This window comes from Equus quagga, chromosome 4 (genome assembly GCF_021613505.1).
Source record: "Equus quagga isolate Etosha38 chromosome 4, UCLA_HA_Equagga_1.0, whole genome shotgun sequence".
Classification (NCBI taxonomy): domain Eukaryota; kingdom Metazoa; phylum Chordata; class Mammalia; order Perissodactyla; family Equidae; genus Equus; species Equus quagga.
Window position 1 is genome coordinate 70,796,534 of NC_060270.1, and position 21,654 is coordinate 70,818,187.

The following is a 21,654-nucleotide window of genomic DNA, read 5'->3' on the forward strand; positions in this document are numbered from 1 at the left end:
AGCGACCCGCCCTCTCCTCCAGCCCTGCCTCCCCACCTACCCAGGTCCGCCTCCGTCGCACCTGCGCGTCCCCCCCCCCCCTTGCCCCCCCCCCCCCGAGCTGGTGCAACCTCTGCAGCCTGCGCTCGCGGGGAAGGGGTGCGCCTTCGCCTCTCGCGAGATCGCCTCCTGTTGCGGCCGCCGCGGCTCCGGACTGCTGACTGGCGGCGTCTGCGCAGCCGCCATGTTCGGTTGCTATGCGGTGGCCTGGGAGACCGGGTGTGCTTGAGGGGGGAGGAGGAGGTGACGGGGGAGGAGGAGGAGGAGGAGGAGGAAGAGGAGGAGGCGGCGGCGGGGCTTGAGCTCCGCCTGCGCTCTCGGAAACAGACGCTGTCCCGGCTCGCCCGCCCCGCCGCGCTTTCCCGCGCCTTGCGGCGCCCACATTGTTCTCTCAGGACTCGGGGGCCCAGGGGCGGACTCCGGCCCGGAGCCGGGGAGGGAGACCCCGGTCTTGGCCGAGGGCTCGGAGGTTCGGCCGGGCCTGCCCTCCCCGCGGCGCTTTGCGGGTGTGGATTAGCTCATCCCGCGGGCGCGCCGGCTGCCGCCTCCCCGCTCCCGGCGGTGCGGCCCGCGGCGGCCCCGCAGCATGAGGCGCTGCTGGCGGCTCGGGGCCGTGGCGCGGCCGCTGCGGCGGCGGCTGCTGGCGGGGCGCTGAGGGACCGTGGAGCAGCGCGGGGCCGCGAGGCTCTTCTCCAGCCGAGAGGACGCGGCTGTGACACGGAGGTAAGAGGTTCGCGGTCCCCGCCGGCCTCTCGGCCCTGCGCGTGGGACGCGGGGCTGCTCCTGGGGCGTGTGGGCTGGGGGAGGGAGCCGGTCGGGCAGCCGAGGTACAGGGTGGATGAAAAAGGAGGGAAGAGATGATGCTCCGACCACCCTCCTCCCCTTCCCGGGACCTCTGCTCCCGGGGCTCCTGGGGACACAGTTGGAATCTCCGCTACGGGTGAGCGAAAGGAGGGCGGGCGGTCGTGGGTGCGGAGATGGGATGTTCCGCGGTACCTAGACTCGAGGTGAGGCTTGAGAATCTTGAGTTTTCATTGCTGGTGGGGTTCCTTTTTAAATTTTTTTTAATTGGCTCCTATGAGCGCTTCCTGCGTGCTCTTCGAGCAGGCTGACCCTGCCATTAAAGTTTTCAGCCTCTTAGGATTCTGCCGGTGTATACTTGCATTTAAGAACCTGTGGTTGGGCCAAAAAAAGTTGAGATGCAGCTAAGTAGTCGTACCGATGCATGTCCCAAGTTTTCCTTAAAATGGAACAGTTTACAGTTGCACGGATTTATGTATAGATGTTTCTGCGAAACTTAGAATGGGAGGTTTCATGTCTGGCGTTGCATTTAGTGACAGCACTATGTTGAAGGACGATTTGTAGGATTTTCAAGCGCTTGTTCTAGGAGAACCTGTATATTTGCAATATATAACCTGCTTTTCGAATCAGAGAATGGAGTAATGTTAGGTTTCTGTGACCAGCTTTGGGGCCCAATTGAAACAGTACAGTTTAAAACATGTTTATGGTGGAACCCGCCCGCCCCCCCCACCCCCGCCCCAAGCCACTGTATCCAACTTGTAAAAGACGATTTGAGTAAAAAGAAGACTGTGGAACGGTAAAAGCCAGCACATTTTTTTGTCCTGATTTTTTAACCCTAAAGTGACAGAGAAAAAGATTTTCATTTTTGAAGAGGGGAGAAGATGACCTTAAAGTATGTGATTATTCAGAGCCCAAAGTGTGCTTAATGGAACAGAGCTAGATATATCAGTTAAATCTTGCATTTGATGAATATAAATTCAACCTATAGATTTTTTGTAAAAAGACTTTTTGTAGGCAAAAGTTGGTGTGTTGCATGGAACTTCTTCACTAACTCGTGGTAAAAGAGAGTTGCAGTCATTTTGTAGACCCCACTATTTTTTGTCAGAATAAATTTAGGCTCCAGTTACCACAAAAGCGATTTTTCTGTATCTTTTTTTTTATGGCACACGTATCTTTGTTACTGTTTTGCGTTCAAACTTGTACATGGTCCCATAATATTCATGATCTTGAGTGGTTTATAAGAAACATGGTCTTTTTTGTACACGGGAATATTTATGGTTTAGCTAATCTGTTTTAAACATTTGGTGAGAGATTTTGAAAACGCAAGGGGCCATCACTGTTTTACAGTTTTTATTAACATTAATTGAGTAGCTTAAAGTTTATTAAGTTAGAAAATTGTAGGTTCCTCAAAAGCGGCAATGGATGAGGATGTGACTTTCATATTACCTGTTTTTCTAACCTGCTTAGCTTCTAGGCTGTGGGTATTGAATTGTTTCAAACTTGTGGATTTTTCTTATGTTCTAATTAAATGTCTTTAAAAATGTCCCTAGTAACATTGTTACTTTAAATTCATGACACCCAATTTCTAATTTAGGCTAGGCATAAAACCAGCATTGATTGAACACATTTGCTAAAAATACTTTCTGGGTCAGATGTACTTAGAATGCAGCCTCAGGAAAATTCATTTGAGCTATTCTACTGTGACCAATGTACACTTCATTATTATTGAAAGACTTTAAAAAATTATAGACTCTCACAAATTAGATTTCATCAGTTCAGGCATAGAAGCCTAACTTTTTAAAATGTATAAAGTACTTTATGTGGGACAATAATAAAACTTTTTTCTTTCTTTTTTTTTTTTTTTACTTACGTGACCCCCCCCGTAGACTATTATTAAACTCTGATTTGTATACTCAAAATATTTTAGTTTTTCTATTAAACGTAATTAATTTCAGTTGTAAAGTGACAGTACAATGTGCTGTGTTGTCTATTTAGTATTTATTTACGACTTATTCTAAACACTGTAAGGGACATCAGTGGTCATGTTTTTGAGTAAATTATCTTTAAGGAACAAAGTAAGAGACTACTAGATAATTTTAAGGAGACGCTGTTATTGAGAACTTTTTTTTTCACCTTTTGAGAGTTAATATGGTCAGTTTTAAACAAGACAGCTCTAAAAAATATGTAGAAATCTTGTTTGGGGCATGTTTAAAGACAAATGTTTAAAAGTTCTGCTTTAATTCTTTATGTTAGTTATTAGGAATATAAAATTGGTGCCCTCACTAGAAATGGCAAGTCTATGTGATTTAATGTAGCTAAATATGAATTGTTGCTCCTAAATAAAATATAATATTGGCAGAAATTCACTGGTTACAAACTGAGTTGAATTTTATTGGTTTTTTGGGTAATAACGTGCACGTTATGAAGTTTTTAATATGCTGTAGTCTAGATTTGTTAAATTTGTCCATTTACTAGATTAAGCTGTGAAACCTCGAAGATTAGTTTAGCATTCTAGAAATCCTTGTTATTGTTTTCTGGGAAAGTACTGTAGGAGGAAGGTGTTATTTCTTTATTTAATATTCAGTTAGTACAAATGGTGAGAAGGAATGTAGTGTAGAAGTACTGTAGAATCTTCTTTATGGGCGTGGAAGTACAGTATCTAGGAACAGTGTAATTTATTTCCTTTCCTTTGCATGATCAGTCAGTATAGTCCTGTTTAAAATAGGATGGGAAATGGGAAATTTATTACATTCTCTTTCATTTCGTTAGAGGCATTTCCCCGCACATTCATTTTTCATTTCATTACTCCTAAGTAGAAACACTGGAAGAGAGGTACAAGTATTAGAAGAAATCTGTAGGAATAGAATGAAAATGAGGTGCTGTGGATTATCTTGAGGGGAAGATAGTAATTTGGGAGAGTTACTGTGTTTGTACCTTTTAACGGGAGGGTTATATAGAGGAGTAGAAAGAAAAAAGGATCCAGAAGGGAAGTGTTTATTGTCTATTATGTGCCAGACAGTGTAAAGGGGATTTTCCCGTTACTCCACATCATCCTCAAGATCCCTTTGTGAGGTAGGTGTTACTGATCCCCTGCTTCTCCTCTCCCCACGAAATGGGGGCAAAGAGAAATTAAATAACTTGTTTGGGATCACACTGCTACTGAGCAGGATTCACACTAGGTCCATCTGACTCTGAAGCTTATTCTTTGGATCATGCCGTACAATTAAACTTTCTGCGGTGATGGAAATACTCTCTTTCTGCACTGTCAGGTATGGTAGCCATTAACCATGTGTGGCATGGAGCGCTCAAAATGTGACTATTGTGCCCGAGGAACGAATTTAAAATTGTATTTGATTTTAACCAGTTTAAATTTAAATAACCAGGTGTTGCTAGTAGCTGCAATATTGGACAGCATGGCTTTAGATCTTGCTGCCTGGAAAATCTAGTTTTAGTATTGAATTCTTCCACTTGCTTATATGTGATGTTAGGCAAGTTCTTTAGTTCTTGAGCCTCAATTTAATCCGTTGTGAAAATGAAGAGGTTGTCAATAAAAGATTATCTCCAGCATCCTTTCTTGCTCTGAAGTTCTATGGTTCTTACTAAAATGTACAGTGGTATTTAATATTCACAAGCATTATATCCGAAAGTACCCCCCCCATATACTTGCCTCTTATAAAGCTGCTTGTTTAGTCAGTTTTTCTTTTGAGAAGCATATGTGTAAAGCACACATAAAGGATAATGGATTATTTCCCCCTAATTGTTTGGCAAAGGCTTTGTGTAACCAAAGGCAGTATTTTACCTTGGAACAAAGTTTGGATCTTTAAAGACTGTATTTCAGCATGCCACCTTCCCATTTCAGAATTACAGTTCCTGCTGCTTATCAAATTAATTCCAAACGTATCTGCTTGGCCTTGAAGGCTTTCTACCAACCACATCTCACTAACTCTCTCATTTTTGCTTGAAAAGAAAACTTTCTTGTTTCTGCCTCTGCCCTTCTTTCCTCACTTACAACATTCTTGCCTTCAAATCCATGTGTCTCCTCTTTAAGTCTTCCTCAGAATTCACCTTTTTCTGCAAGAAGGCTGACTAACAGTTATAATGATCAGGTTTTGAATCCTCGTAATAGGAACCCTGGGGTTAATATATGATTGTTTAGGTACAGTTAGTTGAGTACATCTTTCTTAAGTTTTTATATATTACCTACTCTGTGTTCTTAATGAAAATGTAAAAAAATGGAAAATGAGAGTTGTTTCCTTTGTATTGCCTCATGAGTTTAGTACATTGCTCAGCGATTCTACTTTAAAAAGTTACTAATTTGAAAAAATGATAAATACTATAACAGCATTCACCCTCAATCACCACTCTAATAGATATTTTTGTTTCCTTTCTGGCAACTGTCTGGATTTTTTTATAAAGTTGTGTGGTATAGATAGAATTTTGAGTTTGATATATTGGAAGCATTGTGTAATAGAGGCAGTGCAATGTAGGGAAAAGGTGACAGACTTGGGAGTCAGATCTGAGTTGGAATCTGGTCTCAAGAAACTTGGATGAATTATATAACCTCTGAGCCTACTTCCTTGTCTGTGAAATTAGGAAAATAATACTTGGCCTTGAATTGTGAGGATTAGGATAATATATATAAAACATCCAGCATGATTCTTTAAATAAAAGAGATGATCAGTAAACGGTAGCTGATATTATTTTCCCGTTTCCATTGTCATGAGTATAATTTAAACAATTGCTTAGACATTCAGATGATTTATCAGCCAGGTGATTGATTTAGTCATTTACCTTTTGTTAAACATTTTGGTTGTTCTAAACTTTCCACTGTTGAAATCTGCAGTGAGTATCGTAGGACTGGGATAATGGTCTGGTGGTCTGAATATTCCTGTGCCAGATCTCTCTCTTTAAAGAGAACAGTGGGTGTTCTTGTTTTGGAAAAAAATACTAATTGGGTTGTAAAATTGTACCTCGTTGTTTTAATTAATGTATTTTGAAAAAATTTGGTTTATTGGGGAATGATGTAGTGAACATTCATTTATATGTTAATTAAACATTTGAATGCTGTTATAGGGATCAGTGGTGTACAGGTAAATGAGACATGATTCTTTTCCTTGAGCTCAAATTCTAGGGTGGTAACACATGTCAACAAACAGAATTCAGAGTGACAAGTGTAATAAGATCTTGGGGAAATGAGAAGTGACATTTGAACAGTGTCTTGAAGGATGGATTGGAATTGATCTGGGTAGAGAGAACAGCGTGTACAAAAAGAAGTATGAAAGGATGCATTAGTGTGTTTGGAGAAATGCAAGTTGTCTTGTATGTGTCTGTCTTTGTCTATGGGATAAGTGTTGGTGTCTGATTTTGTGTGTGAATCTGTGTGCCTGTACGTGTGTGTTGACCATGGTAAGAGATGAAACCTTGTGAGGATCCTTGTCTGGGCTCATATTAAGACCTTTAGAATAGAGCTTCCCCACTGGTGTGCCATGAATGGTTGGCCATTGTGCTGTCAGCCTAAGGAACTGGGGCATATTGGATCCCCCACAGTGGTTTCTTTTGACCTTGAATAGTCTCCTTGGGTTGTCCCAGTTTGCTAAAAAGAATCACTATTTTCTTTGGTGCCAAGTTGGGAAAAGGATTGGGAAAAGCACTGTTTTAGAGGCTCTAAGTATTGGAAAGTTTGTGGTCCCCACTCACTCCTGGCATTCCCATTATGTAATCAGAAATAAAACCTATACCAAGTCCTAAAGGAAGCACAGAAGAGGTCAAGTCAGAATTTCCCTCTTTCCTCCCCTCTCTTCCCTTCCCCTCCCCCCAATATTTATTACTTTATTGTTGTGTGTGTTTGTGTGTGAGAGAGAAATATCTTTGTGGTGCTCCTGCACTGCTAGTGCCCTACACAAGTGTTTAGTCTGCCTCTTGGGAAATCAGTATTTACATTGGGGAGCAATTACACATATTTAAATAAGGGAATGATAAGATTAGATGTGAATTTTGAAAGGTACCTCTTGACTTCTAGGTAATGACGCGAGGATGTAAGATTGGTACAAAGATGTGGTTAGAAATGGAGCAGAGGGAGACCAGTTAGGATGTTCTTGCGGTGGTCCAGGTGAGAGATAATAAGAGCCAGAAATGGAGAAAGGGGGACATAAAGATGAGGATCTGGGACTAGAACTGACAACTGATTAGGTAGTTTCTCTGGAACTGAGAGTCCATTTGATATAAGGGAAAGAGGAAAAGAGTTGATGATAATGCTAAGCTTTCTTCTTTGGGCAACTGGGAAGGGAAGGCCAAATAATTTTTGTCCTGTACCTGTAGTGAGCCAGGCATTTTTGCTAGGCACCAAGTTTGTCATGAGTTCTCATTGAATTTTTAAAATTTATTTATTTTGAAATAATTTGAAACCTACAGAAAAGCTGCAGTAACAGCACAGAGAGCTCACTAATCTCCTTCAACCAATTTCCTTTTCCATGAACTAGTCTTGCAGCTTAAAAAATTTTTTTTAGTAAGATTTACTTTTTTAGAGCACTTCTGGATTCACAGCAAAATTGAGGGGAAGGTGCAGAGATTTCCCATAAGCCCCCGTCCCTAAACATGAACTTTAGCCAGTTTTTAACATTGTACTACATATATACTGTGTGTGTACACAAGATCAGCCTGCAGTGTCTTGTTATGCTTGGCTCACTGTAGTGGACTCAGTGAGGCCTTCCCTTGCAGATCCCCAACGAAGGAACCTTGATGTTGTCTTTGATCCTTTCCCTCTTTCTGCTGTATCTTATTGGATTCTGAAATTTCAGTGAAACTACCTAATATCATTTCTGATCCCTCATTTTCATCCCTACTTCCAGCCATTTCAGAGGAATGCACCATTTCTAGTTTCATTAGACTTTTTCTGAACCATTTGAGAGCAAGTTGCAGACATGATGTCTATCACTCCTAAGTCATATAGTGTGTTTTACCAAAACATGGACGGGCTCTTACATAACTTCCAAACCAGGAAATCAACATTGATAAAACACTGTCTTCACATCCCCAGATTCAGATTTTTCCAACTGTCTCGAAAGTGTCTCTCCTTTTTGGTCCAGGATCCAATTCAGGATCACACATTGCATGTAATCGTCATGTCTCTTTAGTCTTCTTCAGTTTGGAACAGTTTGTCAATATTTCTCTTGTTTTATGACCTTGACTTTTTTTATTCTGTGGATGTCCCTTAACTTTGGTTCATCCGGTTGTTGCTCATGTGCAGAATGAATGCATTATTGGCAGGAATACCATAGAAATGGTGTGCTTTTCTTAGTGTCACTCGGTGGCATACAGTATTGTCCCATCACTGGTGGTGTTTGACCTTGAACACTTTGTTAAGTTCATGTCTGCTAGGTTTCTCTACCATAAAGTCATCATTTTTCCTTTTGTAATTGGTAACTCTTTTGTGGGAAGATTTCCAAGACTGTGCCAATATGCTGTTCCTCCTCAAACTCTGCCCAGCAGCTTTTGGGTCTACTGATGACTCCTGCCTGAGTCAAACAGTACTATAAAGGTTGCCATCTGCATTTATTAGTTGATTTCCTATTGAAAACAGGTGTTTCTCTTCTTCCTAATGCATTTATTCATTCATTCATTTACTTCAATTTGTACTCATGGATTTCTGTTCCTCTTTAGTGGGTTTTGTTAGTTATTATCATATAAAATTTTATTTTGGTGGGCAAATTGTCCTAGATTTGGCTAGTGGGAGCCCCTTCAAGATAGCTCCTGTGGCTTTTGACACATCCCCGTCCTTTGACTATTTCTTTACTTTCTGGCACAACAAGTTGTTCAGACTCATTTTGTACTTTTCCTGCCCCAGCTCTGGAACCACGTATTTTTCTAGGAATCTTGATTTCTTTTAGTGGAAGAAGTATTTAGAAACCAAGATTTGGATGCTTAATGTGCTCATTTCTGCTAGGATGTCATCACTTCTAGGGTGGACAGAACTAGGAAATACATGTATATGTGTGCACATCTGTATTTCTTTCTATATCTAACTATGTGTATGTATTTAAAAAGTTCACATTAATACATCCAATTCCAGTACAACACTTCAGGGGTCTTTCTAGCTTCCTTCTTTGTGTATTTGTAAATCCCTTTTCCAGCAGTGAGAAATTGGCTCCCATTTTCCTCATTATATTTACTTATTTGCTCAGTCTCCTTGTATGTGCCAGTCTCCCAATCCCAGGCTAGTTATCCCTTGCCTGCCACCTCTGAGGCCTATGGTTTGGGGTCCTCAGGGCATGCAGTCAAGTCCATGATGCCTCAGCATGGCCTGATGAGTAGTGTCATGTCTGCTCCCAGGATCCGAACTGGCAAAACCCTGGGCCACCGAAGTGGAGCGTGCAAACTTAACCATTCAGCCACAGGCCTGGCCCTCAATAACGTCTTATAGTTTTCATTTTATGGGTGTTTCACCTCCTTGGTTAAATTTATTCCTAGATATTTTATTCTTTTTATCAATATTGTATGTGGGATCGTATTCTTGAATTCTCTTTCTGTTTGTTTGTTGTTAATATATAGAAATACCACTGATTTTTGTAAATTGATTTTGTACCCTGCAACTTTACTGTAGTTGATTATTTTTAATAGTTTTCTGGTAGATTCTTTAGGGTTTTCTTTATATAAAATCATGTCATCTGCAAACAGTGAGAGTTTCACTTCTTCATTGCCAATTTGGATACCCTTTATTTCTGTTTCTTGCCTAATTGCTCAGCCAAAACCTCCAGTACTGTGTTTTGACTAAGAGTGGTGAGAGTGGGCACCCTTGTCGTCTTCCTCTTCTTGCAGGGGTGGGTTACAGTTTTCCGCTGTTGAATATGATGTTGGCCGTGGGTTTATCATATCTGGGCTTTATTATGTTGAGGTACTTTCCTTCTATACCCATTTTATTGAGGGCTTTTATCATAAATGGATATTGGATCTTGTCAAATGCTTTCTCTGCATCAGTTGAGATGATTATGTGGTTTTTGTTCCTCATTTTGTTAATGTGGTGTATCACATGGATTGTTTTGTAGATGTTGAACCATTCCTGTGTTCCTGGTATAAGTCCCACTTGATCATGGTATATAATGTTTTTAATGCGTTGCTGTACTCAGTTTGCTCATGTTTTGTTGAGGATTTTTGCATCTGTGTTCATCAGTGATATTGGCCTGTAATTTTCCTTCTTTGTGTTGTCCTTGTCTGGCTTTGGGATGAAGGTGATGTTGGCTTCATAAAGTGTGTTAGGAAGTGTTCCGTCTCCTTCAACTTTTTGGAATATTTTGAGAAGGGTAGGTATTAAATTTTCTTTGTTTGGTAGAATTCTCCAGAGAAGCCATCTAGTCCTGGACTTTTGTTTTTTGTGAGGTTTTTGATTACTGTTTCAATCTCTTTGTGATTGGTCTATTCAGATTCTCTGTTTCTTCTTGATTCAGTTTTGGGAGGTTGTGTGAGTCTATGTATTTATCCATTTTTCCTAGGTTATCCAATTTCTTGGCATATAGTTTTTCATAGTATTCTTTTATAATCCTTTGTATTTTTGTGGTATTTTTTGTAATTTCTCCTCTTTCATTTCTAATTTTATTTATTTGAGCCTTCTATCTCTATTCCTTAGTGAGTCTGGGTAAAGTTTGTCAATTTTGTTTATCCTCTCAAAGAACCAGCTCTTAGTTTCATTGATCCTTTCTACTCTTTTTTTTTTTTTTTGGTTTCAGTTTCATTTATTTCTGCCTTAATTTTTATTATTTTCCTCCTTCTGTTGACTTTGAGCTTTGTTCTTTTTCTAATTCTGTTAGGTGTAGTTTAAGATTGCTACTTTGAGATTTTTCTTGTTTGTTAAGCTGGACATTTATTGCTATGTATTTCCCTCTTAGGATGGCTTTTGCTGCATCCTGTGTGAGTTGGTATGGTGTATTTTCATTTTCATCTGTCGCCGGATGTTTTTTGATTTCTCCTGTAATTTTTTCAACGGTCCATTTGTTGTATAGTAGCATGTTGTTTAGTCTCCACTTATTTGTCATTTTGCCAGCTTTTCTAGTTTCATAGCATTATGGTCACAAAAGATGCTTCATGTGATTTCAATCTTCTTGTTTCCCAACATATGGTCCGTCTTTAAGAATGTTCCATGTGCACTTGAGAAGAATGTGTATTCTTCTGTTTGGGGATGGCGTGTTCTATATATATCTACTAAGTCCATCTGGTCTAGTTTTTTGTTCAGTTCCACTGCATCCTTGTTGACTTTCTGTCCTGATGTTCTATCCATTGATGTAAGTGGAATCTTAAGGTTCTCTACTATTATTGTGTTGTTATTAATATCTCCTTTTAGGTTTGTTAATAGTTGCTTTATGTACTTTGGTGATCCTGTGTTGGGTACATATATATTTATAAGTGTTATATTGTTTTGATGGAGTGTCCCTTTTATTATTATGTACTGCCCCCTTTGTCTCTCATTGTCTTCTTTATCTTGAAGTTGACTTTGTCTGATATTAGTATGGCAAGACCTGCTTTCTGTTGTTTACCATTAGCTTGGAGTATTGTTTTTCATCCCTTCACTCTGAGATTGTGTTTGTCTTTACAGCTGAGATGTGTTTCCTGGAGGCAGCATATTGTTGGGTCTTTTTCCTTTTAATCTGTCCGGCTGCTCTCTGTCTTTTGATTGGAGAATTCGATCCATTTATATTTAGAGTGATTATTGCTATATGAGGGCTCAATGCTGCCATTTTATCACTTGTTTTCTGGTTGTTCTGTATTTCCATTGTTTCTTGTAACGTTTATTTTGGACTACCCATTCAGTTTGTAGTTCTGTCTGATGGTTTTCTCAGTTTTGTCTTTTTTTTTATCATTTGTGTCTTTGTTCTGATTGCATTTTTAGTGGTTACCGTGAAGTTTGTATAAAAAATTGCATAGATGAGATTGTCCATTTTCTGATAGCCTCTTTTTCCCTTAGTCTAAGCAGATTCCATTCCTCTCCTCTTCCCCTTCTAAGTTATTTTTGTCACAGCTTACTCCATTTTGTGCTGTGAGTTTGTGGTTAAAATGAGAGTATAGTTATTTTTGATTTTTTCCTTCTGTTTATCTTTAATGTTACAATTAAGTGTTTGCTAACTTGTTCTGATAGCTACCATTTTCTTATTTTGTCTGCCTGTTTATTTCCTTGCTTGAGGTTTTGTAAACCCCCCCCCCCCCTTTTTTTTTAGGTAGGAGGGCCTTCGTGATCATTTCTTGTAGGGTAGTCTTGTGGAGATGAACTCCCTCAGCTTTTGTTTATCTGGCAAAGTTTTTATTTCGCCCTCATATCTGAAGGATGTTTTCACTAGATAGAGTATCCTTTGCTGGAAGCCATTATCTTTCAGAATTTTGAACATATCATTCCACTCTCTCCTAGCCTCTAAGGTTTCTGCTGAGAAAGCCACTGAAAGCCTGATAGGGGTTCCTTTGTAAGTTGTTTTTTTCTGTCTTGTGGCCCTTAATGTTTTTTCTTTGTCATGGACTTTTGCCAGTTTTACTAGTATATGCCTTGGAGAAGGTCTTTTTATATAGGAGTTCTATTAGCTTCTTTTATTTTTAATTCCAGCTCCTTCCCCAGGTTTGGGAAGTTCTTACCTATTATTCCTTTCTTTCTTTTTTTTTTTTTTTGAGGAAGATTAGCCCTGAGATAACATCTGCTGCCAATCCTCCTCTTTTTGCTGAGGAAGACTGGCTCTGAGCTAACATCCATGCCCGTCTTCCTCTACTTTATATGTGGGATGCATACCACTGCATGGCTTGCCAAGCGGTGCCATGTCGGCACCCAGGATTCAAACCAGCGAACCCCAGGCCACCGAAGTGGAATGTGTAGACTTAATCGCTGCGCCACCGGGCCGGCCACTCACCTATTATTTCTTTGAACAAGCTTTCTGCTCCTTTCTTCCTCTCTTCTCCCTCTGGAATACCTGTAATACTTATGTTGCATTTCTTAGTTGACTCGGATATTCCTCTGAGAATTTCTTCATTCCTTTTTAGCCATAGTTCCCTCTTCCTCCGTTGGAAGCATTTCTGTATTTCTGTCCTCCAAATTGCTAATTCTGTCCTCCCTTAATATCAACTCAGTTATTCAAGGACTCCAGCTTTTGCTTTATTTTATTCTTTGTGTTTTTCATCTCAAACATTTCTGATTGGTTTTTCTTTGTAGTTTCAATTTCTTTTTTTTCTAATTGAGTTAATGATAGGTTACAATCTTGTGAAGTTTCAGTTTTACATTATTGTCTGTCAGTTGTGTTGTAGGTGCACCCCTTCACCCTTTGTTCCCAACCCCACCCCACCTTTCCCCTGGTAGCCACTAATCTGTTTTCTTTCTCTACATTTTTAAATTTCTCATATGAGTGGAGTCATACAGAGATTGTCCTTTTCTGTCTGGCTTATTTTGCTGAACATTATTCTCTCAAGGTCCATCCATGTTGTTGCAAATGGGACGATTTTCTTTTTTATGCCTGAGTATTATTCCATTGTATCTATATACCACACCTTCTTTATCCAGTCATCTGTTGATGGGCACTTAGGTTGCTTCCGCATCTTGGGTATTGTAAATAATGCTGCAGTGAACATTGCGGTGGTTGGGACTTCTGGAATTGCTGACTTCAAGCTCTTTGGATAGATACCCAGTAGTGTGATAGCTGGATCGTATGCTAGTTCTATTTTTAATTTTTTGAGAAATCTCCATACTGTTTTCCCTAGTCACTGCACCAGTTTGCATTCCCACCAGGAGTGCATGAGGGTTCCTTTTTCTCCACAACCTCTCCAACATTTGTTACTATTTGTTTTAGTTATTTTTGCCATTCTAATGGGTGTAAGGTGATATCTTAGTGTAGTTTTGATTTGCATTTCCCTCATGATCCGCGATGATGAACATCTTTTCGTGTGCCTGTTGGCCATCGTATATCTTCTTGGAGAAATGTCTGTTCATGTCTCCTGCCCATTTTTTGATCAGATTGTTTGATTTTTTGTTGTTGAGTTGTGTGAGTTCTTTATATATTATGGATATTAAGCCTTTGTCGGATATATTACTTGCAAATATTTTTTCCTAGTTAGTGTGTTATTTTTTTCATTCAATCCTGTTTTCCTTTGCCTTGAAGAATCTCTTTAGTCTGATGAAGTCCCATTTGTTTATTCTATTGTTTCCCTTGTCTGAGAAGACATGGCGTCTGAAAATATCCTTTTAATACTGATGTCAAAGAGTGTACTGCCTACATTTTCTTCTAGGAGCCTTATGGTCTCAGGTCTCAGCTTTAGGTCTTTGATCCATTTTGAGTTTATTTTGGTGAATGGTGAAAAAGAATGGTCAATTTTCATTCTTTTACATGTGGCTTTCCAGTTTTCCCAGCACTATTTGTTGAAAAGACTTTCTTTTCTCCATTGTATACCCTCAGGTCCTTTGTCGAAGATTAGCTGTCCATAGATGTGTGGTTTTATTTCTGGGCTTTCAATTCTGTTCCATTGATCTGTACACCTGTTTTTGTCCCAGTACCATTCTGTTTTGATTACTGCAGCTTTGTAGTATGTTTTGAAGTCAGGGATTGTGATGCCTCCAGCTTTGTTGTTTTTTCTCAGGATTGCTTTAGCAATTCAGGGTCTTTTGTTGCCCCATATGGATTTTAGGATTCTTTGTTCTATTTCTGTAAGAATGTCATTGGCATTCTGATTGGGATGGCGTTCAATCTGTAGATTACTTTAGGTAGAATGGATACTTTAACTATATTTATTCTTCCAATCCATGTACATGGAATGTCTTTCCATCTCTTTATGTCATCATCCATTTCTTTCAGGAAAGCCTTGTAGTTTTTGTTGTATAGGTCTTTCACTTCCTTAGTTGAATTCACCCAGAGGTGTTTTATTCTTTTTGTTGCGATTGTGAATGGTATTGTGTTCTTGAGTTCATCTTCTGTTAGCTCATTATTAGAGTATAGAAATCCTACTGATTTATTTAAATTGATTTTATACCCTGCAAGTTTGCTGTAGTTGTTGATTACTTCTAAAAGTTTTCCAATGGATTCTTTGGGGTTTTCTATATATAAGATTATGTTGTCTGAAAAAGCAAGAGTTTCACTTCTTCCCTCCCTATTTGGATTCCCTCCCTATTTGGATTCCTTTTATTCCTTTTTCTTGCCTAATTGCTCTGGCCAAAATCCCCAGCACTATGTTGGATATGGGTGGTGATAGAGGCCATCCTTGTCTCGTTCCTGTTTTCAGGGGGATTGTGCTCAGTTTTTGCCCATTGAGTATGATATTGGCTGTTGGGTTGTCATATATAGCTTTTATTATGTTGACGTAGTTCTCTTCTATGCCCATTTTGTTCAGTTTTTATCATAAATGGCTGTTGGATCTTGTCAAATGCTTTCTCTGCATCTATTGAGATGATCATGTGGTTTTTATTCCCCAGTTTGTTGATGTGGTGTATCACATTGCTTGATTTGTGGATGTTGAACCATCCCTGTGTCCCTGGTATGAATCCCACTTGATCATGATGTGTGATCTTTTTGATGAATTGCTGATTTCGGGTTGTCAAAATTTTGTTTAGAATTTTTGCATCTATGTTCATCAGTGATATTGGCCTGTAGTTCTCCTTTTTCATGCTGTCCTTGTCAGGCTTTGGTATCAGCATGATTTTGGCCTCGTAGAACGTGTTAGGAAGTGTTCCATCATGCCTAATTTTTTGGAATAGCTTGAAAAGTATAGGTATTAAATCCTCTCTGAAAGTTTGGTAGAATTCCCCAGGAAAGCCATCTGGTCCTGGGGTTTTATTCTTTGGGATGCTTTTGATTGCTGTTTCAATCTCTTTCCTTATGATTGGTCTGTTCAAATTGTCTGCTTCTTCTTGAGTGAGCTTTGGGAGATTGTAGGAGTCTAAGTATTTATCCATTTCCTCTAGGTTATCCATTTTTTTGGCATGTGGTTTTTCGTAGAATTCTCTTGTATTCCGTTGTATTTCTGCGGAGTCTGTTGTTATTTCTTCTGTTTCATTTCTGATTTTGTTTATTTGAGCTTTGTCTTTTATTCATTGTAAGTCTGGCTAGGGGTTTTTCAATTTTATTTATTTTCTCAAAGAACCAGCTTTTTGCTTCATTGATCCTTTCTACTGCCTTTTTTTGTCTCAATAGCATGTATTTCTGCTCTGATTTTTATTATTTCTCTCCTACTGCTGACTTTGGGCTTTGTTTGTTCTTCTTTCTCTAATACAGTTAGGTGTATTTTAAGATTGATTATTTGAGATTTTTCTTGTTTGTTAAGATGTGCCTGTATTGTGATTAATTTTCCTCTTAATACAGCTTTTGCTGTATCCCATATGAGTTGGTATGGCATGTTATCACTTTCATTTGTCTCCAGAAGTTTTTTTATTTCTTCTTTAATTTCTTCAACGATCCATTGCTTGTTCAATAGCATATTGTTTAGTCTCCACATCTTTGTCCCTTTCTCAGGTTTTTTCTTGTAATTAATTTCTAGCTTTATAGCATTATGATCGGAGAAGATGCTTGTTATTATTTCAATTTTTTTAAATTTGTAGAGGCTTGCTTTGTTTCCCAACATATGGTCTATCCTTGAGAATGTTCCACGTGCACTTGAGAGGAACGTGTATTCTCCTGTTTTTGGATGGAATGTTCTATATATGTCTATTAAGTCCAACTGTTTTAGCTTTTCGTTAGCTCCACTGTTTCTTTGTTGGTTGTCTGCGTGGATGATCTGTCCATTGATATGAGTGGGGTGTTGAGGTCCCCTCCTGTTATTGTGTTAATTTTGATATCTTCTTTTAGGTTTGTTAATAGTTGCTTTATGAACTTCGGTGCTCCTGTGTGGGGTGCATAGATATTTATAAGCATTATTTCTTCTTGATGAAGTGTCCCTTTGATCATTGTATATTGGCTCTCTACGTCTCTCTTTACCTGCCTTATTGAAGTCTGTTTTGTGTGCTATAAGCATTGTGACACCTACTTTCTTTTGTTTGCTATTAGCTTGGAGTATTGTCTTCCACCCCTTCACTCTGAGCCTGTGTTTGTCCTTGGAGGTGAGGTGTGTTTGCTGGAGGCAACAAATTGTTGGATTTTGTTCTTTAATCCATTTTGCCACTCTGTGTCTTTTTATTGGAGAGTTCAATCTGTTTTCGTTGAGGGTGAGTCTTGATGCATGAGCGCTTAATGCTGTCATTCTGTTGCTCGTTTTCCTGTGTTTCCTTTGTTTCTTGTCCTGTGTGTTTTAGCCTAGCCATTGACTTCTGCAATTTCTTATGCTGGGTTTCTTAGATTTTTTTCCTTATTTTATGTTTTGTGTCTCTGTCCTGTTTTTTAGTTTAGTGGCTACCCTACCTTTGTATTCAGAATCTCATGTATAACACAGTCCGTTTTCTGGTGGTGTCTTACTTACTTAGCCTAGACTGATTCAGTCCCTTTTCTCCTTCACCCCTACATTATTATTTTCATCTCTTAGTCCAACTGTGTTGTGAGTTTGTGGTTAGAATGATAAGATTGTTTTTGCTTTAGTGATTTACTTCCCTTTATCCTAATGCTATAGTTGAATATTTGCTATCCTGTTCTGATTCTTTTTATCTCACTGCTCTTTGTTTTGTGACCCCTTTCTCCCTTTTTTCTTTTTTCAGGTATGAGAGCCCTCTTGAGGATTTCTTGTAGTGGAGGTCTTGTGGCTATGAAGTCCCTTAGCTTTTGTCTGTCTGTAAAAGATTTAATTTCTCCCTCCTATCTGAAGGATGTTTTTGCTGGATAGAGTATTCTTGGCTGAAGATTTTTATCCTTTAGAGTTTTGAATATGTCATTTCAATCTCTTCTAGCTTGTAAGATTTCTGTAGAGAAATCTGCTGAAAGTTTGATAGGGGTTCCTTTGTAGGTTATTTTCTTCTGCCTTGCTCCCTTGAGTATTCTTTCTTTGTCATTCGTTTTTGCCACTTTTACTTCTATATGCCTAGCAGTAGGTCTTTTTACATTGACAAATCTAGGCGATCTGAAAGCTTACTCCACACACATTTCTCTCTCAATCCCTAGAGTTGGGAAGTTTTCTTCTGTTAGTTCGTTGAGCACACTTTCTGCTCCATTTTCCTTTTCCATGCCCTCAGGAATTCTGAGTATTCTTAAGTGGCATTTTCTCATTGAGTCCGCTGTTTCTCGGAGATTTTCTTTAGTTTTTTAAGTTCTTAGTTGTCTTTCTTCCTCTGGAGCCTTTCAGCCTGTCTGTCTTCAGTTATGCTAATTTGCTCCTCTGTGGTGTCTACGCGGGCATTCAGGGAATCTGTATTCTGTCTTATCTGATCCATTGTACTTTTAATCTCTAGTATTTTTGATTGATTGTTTTTTATAGTTTCAATCTCTTTTGCGAAGTAACTGCAGAACTTGTTGACTTGTTTCTCTATATTTCCTCTTATCTCATTGAGCTTTTTTGACGATAGCTATTCTGAATTCATTTTCACTTAGTTTACCTATTTTCAAGTCCTCAGGACATACTTTTGTATTTTTTATTGTTTTCATTTTGGACTGGAGCTTTTGTAAATTGCTGAAGGTTAGAAGAGTGGTTTTTGCTCATGATGCTATTATTCGGTTTCAGTTACAGCCTGTCACCACTATATGGGGGTCGAGAGCCGTGTGTTCTGAGCCCTCTGCCTTCAGCCATGATGGCGGTGCCCAGTGGGTGTTGGGGGAGGGGGTCACTTTCTCTCGTGCGCAGACGTGGATTCCGGTCAGCTCTTGCTCTGTGGTTTCCCAGGGCCCTGGCTTGATGGGGTTCCCCCACCCGAAAGCTTTCCCCTGTTAGAGGGTTTCAGCTGCACAGGCGGTAGGAGTCCTGGATCCTGCGGACCTGTGGCCTCTCCCACGCTCCTTCCCTCACCTGCCTCAGCGTTCCCAGTCTCTAGGGGAGGGAGCGAAGTTCTCTCTTAACCTGTTCCAGCTTCCCCGAGGGCGGCTCCAGCCTTTCCGCCCTCTGTCGTTCGGCTCCTATGGGTCCCTGATGATTTCTGTTATTAGGAGTTTTTTTTGGTTGCAAAGCAGTTGCTATTTTTGGTTGTAATTTGGAGGGGAGAGAGTCCCGGGTGAGCTCAATGCGCCATGTTGCTGACGTCACCAGTTTCAATTTCTTTTGTAAAGAATTGTCTCTGTTCATTAATTTTATGCCTGATTTCATTGAACTGTCTGAGTTTTCTTGTTGGTCGTTGAGTTTTTTTTATGACAGCTATTTTGAATTCTCTGTCATTTAGATTGTAAATTTTTGTGCCTGCAGGATTGTTTTCTGGGTGCTTGCAATTCTCCTTCTGGTTTGGAGTATTATACATTCCCATATTATTTGATGGGGTTGATTTGTGCCTTTGCATATTGGTAGTACCTTGTTGCAGATTCCACTTGCTGCCACTGGGAGGGGGGCAGGACCTGTGTATTCTGAGCCCACTGTGACCTCCGGCAGGTGTGCCTGTCCTTTGGAATCTGTGCTGACAGGGCCCATATGCAATTGCCCTTATGCAATAGCTGCAGCTTTGCTAACATATGCACAGATGCTCTCTTGGGGTTCCCTTGCTCTGACCGACCGGCTGAGCTGGTACACCAGGCAAGGGTAGGGGAGCTTTCTTTCACATGCCGGATCACAGGGGTGTTCTCCTTCTGCCCTTGCTGTCTGCCCTCCCGGGGTGTTGGTTTGATGAAGACACCCCCACAGTAGCTTAGCCTTTTCTGTGTGGAGCTTTTCCACAGCTGAGTGGCACTTTGGAGAGGTAAGGTGTTCCTGTGGAGAGCTGCCCCTCCCCCTTCTCCACTCAGAGCCTGGCATGGTCCCTGCCCTAGGTCGCTGTCATTAGGGGAGGGAGATGATATCCCCTTACCTCCTTCCACTGCCTCCCAGAGCATCCAGCTCCTCCACCTTCAGAGACGTGGCTGCATGGGCCTCTCAGATGTCTGTTGTGTTGTGTGACTGTTCTCTGTTGATTTATGAATGTCCTTTTCATTGTACCTTAGAGGGGATAGTCTAAGGGAAGTGCTCACTCTACCATGACGATGACATCAGTCTATCTCCAGTTTTAAAGGAGAACAAAGCTGAAATTTCAGAGAAGTGTATGACTTTGAGCATGTTAGTACATAAATGGCAGAGAAAATATTTTCAATTCAGATTTCTGTGATGCTGAAGCATCTTTTTTTCCCCCTCCTATTCTGCATAGCCTCTGACTACCTGAAAACAGTCTGAAATTCAAAGTAGCAGGAATTAGGGTTGGTATAGGTGGTAGTTGAAGAATTGGGTCTGACTTACTGCTTCTGAAGTGTGTGTAAAGTTAAGAAGAGGGTCATTGACAGAGTCTGCAACAGCCATCATTTAATGGTTAAAGGCTCTCAGAAGTGAAGAAGTCAGTGAAGAAGACTGAATGGTGGTGAGAGAGAGAGGAGAGTCTAGTTGTGTGGTAGAAGCTGATGAAGGAAGGAGTTTCAGGGAGGTGTCAGGTGTTGCTGAAAGACATAACAAAAGTGCTTTGAATTTGACTATTGGAAAGTTATTGATGACCTTAGCAAGTTGGTTTTCAAGTGTGTTCAGGCAGGCCACCTGTGTCAGAGTCAAATGAGACAGTGATTAAGAATATCAATTCCCCAGGTGTCATCTCACACCTTATAGATTCTTAAGACTGTGAGTGAGGAAAGGGGAGGTGGTCACATGGGAAATCTGCTTAAATGCTGCTATGGTTATTCTGAGGTATGCTAAATTTGAGATTTATTGTTTTAGCAGAAGAGTTACAGTAGAGAGGTGTGATAGGAAACTAAATTGAGGAAACTAGACGTACAGTGGATATAGACTAGACAATTCTAGGAAATTTGGTCATAAAGGGAAGAAGGAAGATCTCTTGGGTCATGGAAGAATAGGGGACAGAATCAAGAAGTGTATCTTTTTTTTCTTTTTTCAAGTTTATATACATCTTAACATTTTGGGGGTTAAGAGAAAGAAACTATAGTGGTGTTTTGAAAGATGAGTAAGTGAAACTATGTAGCAACATCTATTATCAAAGAAATGTCCAGAATGAACTTTGATAGGTGTCTGGGCTAGCTCCCTGCCCCCATTTCAAATGATTGCCATCTGATGATGGGTCTTTGGAGTAATTCTGGGGTCATTGTTAATCTTATTTATTTTTTGTATTTTTTAAAGACTGGCACCTGAGCTAACATCTTTTGCCATTCTTATTTTTTTTCTTCTCCCACAAAGCCCCCCAGTACATAGCTTATTTTTATTACTAGTTAAACTTATATGTTGCCTTTTGTTAAACAATTGTTAATTAAGAGCTTCTCTCATTTTTATAAAGTCATGTATTTTAAGTGTATTCTTGTTTATAGACAAGTCACCAGCAATAAAATTAGAGATTATATCCAGAATTGGAGGTGACTTCACAAGGAAGCATTTAGACCATCCAGGGTCAATTTAATGTATTCTTTGAGTACCAGCCAGGCACCAGGCACTGTGCTTGGCAGTGGAACTTACAGAATGAACAAGGCATGATCTTTATCCTCAAGGAGATTATACTTCTTTCTTTGGAGGAACTTAAAATCTGTTAGACAGTTAAGAATTGTGTACAAGTTAATCATAGTTAACCGTATGTTAGTGTATAGCTAAAATAGGTACAGATAGGTCCTAATTAATAAGTGTAGCAGAATATATTATCAGAACATTCAGACTTCTCAAGTATTTTTAAAATTTATTTAAATTTTATTTCTTTTTTTAAATTGGTAATATAGCTACTTGGTTGAAATTTCAAAATAATATGAAAAGTATATATATTGAGACGTCTCAGTATGACTCACCTCTGTCTATCCC

General features: G+C 39.7%; 1 protein-coding gene across 3 annotated transcripts in view; it reads left to right on the forward strand.

Annotated features, from left to right (window-relative positions):
• The first annotated feature begins 331 nt into the window (after positions 1–331).
• The window catches only part of PTPN4 (protein tyrosine phosphatase non-receptor type 4), a 210,180-nt gene continuing 188,857 nt past the window's right edge, over positions 332–21,654 (forward strand). For all 3 annotated transcript variants that reach the window (XM_046658299.1, XM_046658300.1, XM_046658301.1), the window contains exon 1: positions 332–762. The gene's annotated coding sequence lies outside the window, so the exon portion shown is untranslated. The remainder of the gene's footprint in view (positions 763–21,654) is intronic.